We start from the raw sequence: 5,905 nt of genomic DNA, 5'->3' as shown, positions 1-5,905 counted from the left end.
CATCTCTCCAGCCCTAGAGCAGTTTTTTTTAAAGATGACTGAAGATACAAGGATCAATTAAACATGGACTTAGCCATGTACGTTGCTCTGAAGAAGCACTTCACACCCATTAAGTATTAATACTTAATGTTTAAAAACTGAAGCCCCCAGAGAAAATGATAGATTTTATAGAAAAAGTAACATTTGCTAGACTGTAAGAGCAGTTGGAATTTGGACGTAGTAGGCGGGGGAAACAACACAAGCAAAGATAGAGTATGAAATGAAATGTAAATTATGTATGCACATGTAATAGATAGTGATTCTTTTTTTAAATTGAGTTTCAGAATTTAGGTTAAAGCACTCTCTTGAAGCCAGCTTTGAGTGTTAGGTAATGTTATGTATACTGTAGGAAGGAGGGAAACTTTGAAAGTTTTTGAACTGAGATGTGATATTATCTGAACTATGCTTTAGAAAGATTAGTATGGTAATAGTGTTTTTAAAATGAGTCCTAGAAAAGACAGACTACAGACTGAAAGAACAGAAGCAGAGGAGAGAGAAAAATGAATGTCACAGGAATGGCAAGTGAGAAACACATACAAAGAAATATTTTAAGCAGAATTGAAGATAAATTGGACGTGAAAGACAGGAACAGAAGAGAGTAGAAGTTGATATGAAGAGTATGCAAGCCATTTAGGGGAGAAGTTAAGTAAACATTTAAAATGTAGCTCTGGGGCTCAGCACAGAGCTCCACCATTACAGGGACGGAAATTAAGTTAGCAGCTTGCAACCACGCGGAGGACTTAGCATATCCTAGAGGACCACGTTCATCTAGAGATTATAGCAGAAATAACTTGGGAAACAGGAAAAGATAGCTTCATGCGATCGATGAAAGAGACATTTATGAAGAAAGGAGGATGACGGTGAAATGGTAGAAGAGTGGTGTCCTCTCAGCTCAGTAGGTGACTTCAGGAATGTGGTTTGTAGAGGGAGAAGGAAGGGCTGATTCCTAGAAGTCTTAGGAAATTCATTCTAGAGCATTTGTAGAGACGTGCAGCCAGAGATGCAGGGAGTATACATTGGAAGAAAATGATACAGTAGTGAGTGAGCATTTGGAGAGAAGATGAACAGTAAGCACGCATGGGCTTAGTATGGAGAAGCTATTTTCTAGGAGTTGACCTCGCCTGCCTTTAAAATGAATTGGGGCGTGAAGATGTTAATAAATGCCCTGGTTAAGAATATTTTCTTAGAAATTAGCTGCTACTGTTTATGTAATGTCATAAAGAATACTTTAGTTGATTGATGCTGCAGTGACTAGAACAGCAAGGTAGACACTGCAGCTATTGATTGGTGAGTGCTGGAGTACAATGCGTTGCTAAATCCATGCAGGGCTTAGATCCCAGCTAAGCTGAAGCGTTCTGCGGCCGCAGAAAGAATCCAAGAGAATAACAAAAAATAATGAAAAGGTACAGTTTATAATTACAGCATGAAAAAGTGGGGCTATCTTCATCAAGAAAAATGTGAAAATGAAAGTCAATAATTTTTAATGACACATAAATGTAAATGAGTTATTCTTTTCTTTGGGGGGGTGGAAATGGGGCTTGAACTCAGGACCTTACACTTGTGAGGGAAGCACTTATCCTACTGAGCCATCTCCCCAGCCCCTAAATGACTGTATTCTTTAACCCAATAACTCTACTTCTAGAAATCTGTCACAAAGACAGTGCCTAAAACACACAAGAGTAATAAACACAAACATCTTCCAAACACATAATGAAACTTTCAAATTACAATAAAAGGTTAAATATAGTCTTAGTTTTCAATTATAAAGAAATGATTATGAATGGATTATGACTTTTCCAGCAGCTAGACATCAAGCAGTCATTAATATTTTTGATAGAGCAGCATGTATATATGCAGAGTTAGATTTTTTTAAAAGGATAGATTATAACATGGTATGTAGATCTCAGCTACATAACAAAAGAAATAGACATGAAATAAATATGTAAATATGTATGTGGAAAAAGTATGACAATTGTTAATGTGGCTTTTTGTGGACAGGAGTATAGATTTTTTAAATTATTGTATATGTATATATGTCATATATTTCTTTAATAGATAATTTGAAAGTGAACATCCCCCCCAAAAAAATGTGGGACATTGGTTATAGGAAAGAGTAGGAAAGAGAAGTTAGATGAATCAATGCAAGCCATCATGCCTATTAGAGAAGCAATTGAAAGTATAAGCCTTACGGATAGAGAATCAGTAGCATCACCCACAGCTGTCAGATTATCCTGTCTACTGGTAGCTTCTATTGAGTTACCTGGATACTAACAAACCAGTGGAAGCTTCAATATAGATTCTGAAATCTAATGACACATTTGTTTCCTTATGTTTCTTATGAAAGGGTAGCCCATGTCTGGGTTGTGAAAAATCTTATCTTTCACATTTGTTATCTACAGATGAAGATAAAATTTCAACTTCCCAATGTCACATTTGTAAATATCTAAAACTACTACATTGCCAGCTATGACTTCATTTTTTTAGAGGTGGGGTCTTGCTGTGTTGCTCAGACTGGGCCTGAACTCGTGGACTCAAGTCGTCCCACCTCAGCCTCTTTAAGTAGCTGAGACTACAGGTGTGCACCACAATGACCAGTTTTAGCTAGTGTTTACCTGCTTTTTCTCCTTTAATTATACATTTATCTTTTTTTTTCCTCTTTAGGTTCACCATACGTACTAATAACTGAGGTTATAAAAGGCAGTAAAAAAGATTCCTGCTAAAATGAATCTGACCGATACAGTGTACTTTGCACCACGCACAAAAAGGTATTTTGCATTTATTGTGACTTAGCTTTCTCCTAAAAATGATAACAATTGCATGTCATTTTTTTATGTCATGTTTTTTCCATGTTCAATTTTTATTATCTTTGCAAAAATTATAAAAGCACACTGAGGACTAGGGAGATAGCTCTGTGGCATAAGCACCTGCCTGGCAAGGTCTTGAGTTCTACCCCCGGTACCACAAAAAAAAAAAAAAAAAAGGAAGAAAAGAAATGACTAACTTAGGGGCTGGGGAGATAAGATAGCTCAGTAGAATGAGCGCTTGCCTGGCAAGCACAAGGGCCTGAGTTCAATCCCTGTTTCTGCCAAAAAAATTAAAAAATAAAAAAAAACCAAAAGCACATTGAGCCAAGCAGCACATGATAGCAACCCTGCACTGGGGAGACTGAAACAGGTAGATCACTGTGAGTTTGAAACCAGCTTGGGATACATAGTGAGCTGAAGGCCATCCTGAACTATATAGCAAGACCCTGTCTTAAAACCAAAACAAGTAAGACAAGTTATATAAGTTAAAAATACAAATTAAATTCAGATACTTTTATTAATATGCTTCTTCCAAATTATTTCCATTTTCATTACTCTCAATGGTAGCTTACAACATGGAGAATTACTTGAACAAAAGAAATGGGCTTACTTAAAGCTTCTTGATACCTATTATCAAGTAATTTCCCAGAAAAAATGACGATTTTTTTGTATTTTTATTATTAAATTTTAAATAACATAGTTTCTGTATTATTCAGCTATCTATAATAAAATACCTCAAATAATAAACTTATAAAGAAAAAAGGTTTCTTTTGGCTCGCAGTTTTGGAGGCTTCAACTTATGATTGTCTGGCTCTGTTGCTTTGGCCTGTGGTAAGGCAGCACACCATGGCAGGAGGCTGTGACAGAAACAAGACAAGGATAAGGGCAAGGGTTGGGTCTCACAGTCCCCTTCAAGGACAAGCCTCAGTGACTTGAGCACCTCTTCTTAGACCTCACCTCTGAAAGGTTCCACCACCTCCCAACTACCATAAGGACCAAGGTTTTTCTTTCTTTCTTTCTTTCTTTCTTTTTTAATTTCTTAAGACAGGGTCTCTGCAAGTCTGAACTTGTGGTGATCCTGCCACCTCAACCTCCCAGAGAGCTTAGATTATAGGAGTGGCCCACATGGGCCTTCAATAGATGGGCCTTTGAGGGACATTCCACATACAAACTATAGCAGTTTCATATCTCTTTTCCTGTAATAACAAAAGTGACATAATTTAAAAAAAAATTTGAAATAAAGAAAAGCAGAAAGGAAGAAAGAAAAAATTTCCCCAAATCCCTTCAGATAAAACACCTGCTTCAAACAAGTCCATATCCCTAGGTTAAAGAAGCTACCTTTCCTGTCTCCTCTCTCACAGCCTTTCTGTGGTCTTCCTGCTTATGCCCCATCTCTTATGCTAAAATAAAATAAAACGAAAAAGAAACTACCTGTATCAATTCCTGAAACGGCATCCCTGGGCCAAAGGGCATACCCATTCTATGCCTTTGGCACTATATAAAAATAACTTCTCCTTTATTTTTTGGCAAAAAGTATCTTTTTTTTTTTTTCTGTTACTCTGCCCATTTTGTGGATGAAATAAAGGATCTTGTTTTAATTCTTGCTTCTTTGATTATTAAGGAAGTCACACATATTTCATGTCACTAATGATTTCAGGTATATCTTTTTGAATTTCCTGTTTATCTCTTCTGTGTTTGTGGGTGAGTTTGTACTCACTTCTCTGCTATTACAATATACATATATTTTGCAGTACTGGGAATTGAACCCAGGGATCAGCAGCCCACAGCCTCCTTTTTCTTTGAATTTTAAACAGGGTCTCACTAAGTTGCCCAGACTGATCTTGAATTTGTCATCCTCCTCCCCGCAGTTTACATAGCAGCTGGGATTATACAGGCATGTGGCACTATGCCCAGCTCAAGAATACCTTTTAACTTCCCCAGTTACAAGGTAAAAATTCTAAAGAATTTTTCCCATTTCATTTGCATATATATATGGCTATTATCATGGTGAAGGTAATAAACACATCCATCACTCTAAAAATCTCTCTTCTACCCCTTTCTAATCCCTCCCACCTAGTATTCTCACACTCACCCTGTCCCCAGGCAACCACTAATGTGTTTTCTCTATATTCTAGAATTTTATATAAATGAAATCATAAATTATATGCTCCTTTTTGTCTGACTTCTTTCACTCAACGTAATTATTTCAAGATGCACCCGTGTTGTGGCATGTATCACTAGTTCATTTTATTGCTGACTTACATTCCATTGTCTGCGTTTACCACAGGTTGTTTATACATTCATTTGTTGATGGACATTTGGGTTGCTTCCAGTTCCAGCTATTAAAAATAAACCTGCTGTGAACATTGGTGTGCAGGGCTTCTCAGGGTCATAGGCTTTCATGGGGGGGGACATCGAGGAGGGGGATGGCTGCACCTTGCGATAGGTTCTTAACTTTTTCAGAATCCAGCTATTTAGTAGAAAGTATTTGATCATAATTTACATTCCCACGTGCAATATATGAAATATCCATTTACCCCACATCTTTGCCAATACCTGGTATGGTCAAGTTTTTTAATGTTTGCCATTCTCATTGGTATATAGTAATATCTCCTTGGGCTTGGTTTTGTGTGGGTTTTATTTTGGTTTTGGTACTAGCAGTTGAACCCAAGGCCCTTGCACTGAGCTATATCACAAGCCCCCTCCTCCCCGCTACACACACACACCTTTTCCTGAGACAGGACTTGCTAAATTATCCAAGTTGCATCTTCCTGCCTCCGCCTTCTGGAGTGCTGGGATTGTAGGTATGCACCACCACACCCAGTTTCACAATGGTTTTAATTTGTCTCCATAGTAACTAGTAAAGTTAGGCATCTCTCCTTTGCCAGTGTTATATTTGTTGGTGAAATACCTATTTAAGTACTTTGTCCATTTAAAAAGTGGCTTATTATCATTGAGCACTGAGGTTTCCTTATATTTTCTGGATACAAACTCTATAATGAGAGATGTTTTGCAAAGATTTCTCCTGATAATAAATTGCCTGGTTTTTCTTTTTTTTTTTT

The 5,905-nt window shown here is 37.2% G+C and overlaps 1 protein-coding gene and 1 pseudogene across 2 annotated transcripts in view; one reads left to right on the top strand and one right to left on the bottom strand.

Annotated features, from left to right (window-relative positions):
- Positions 1-5,905, bottom strand: part of LOC101568704 — a 279,180-nt pseudogene that overhangs the window by 3,762 nt on the left and 269,513 nt on the right.
- Positions 1-5,905, top strand: part of Taok3 (TAO kinase 3) — a 218,409-nt gene that overhangs the window by 101,609 nt on the left and 110,895 nt on the right. For both annotated transcript variants that reach the window (XM_004636228.2, XM_023720992.1), the window contains exon 2: positions 2,701-2,804. The gene's annotated coding sequence lies outside the window, so the exon portion shown is untranslated. The remainder of the gene's footprint in view (positions 1-2,700; positions 2,805-5,905) is intronic.

The sequence above is a fragment of the Octodon degus genome, unplaced genomic scaffold (genome assembly GCF_000260255.1).
Source record: "Octodon degus isolate 3935 unplaced genomic scaffold, OctDeg1.0 scaffold00079, whole genome shotgun sequence".
In the NCBI taxonomy this organism is placed as follows: domain Eukaryota; kingdom Metazoa; phylum Chordata; class Mammalia; order Rodentia; family Octodontidae; genus Octodon; species Octodon degus.
Note: the sequence above shows the minus strand (reverse complement) of the source record. Positions and strands in the feature narration are given on the sequence as shown.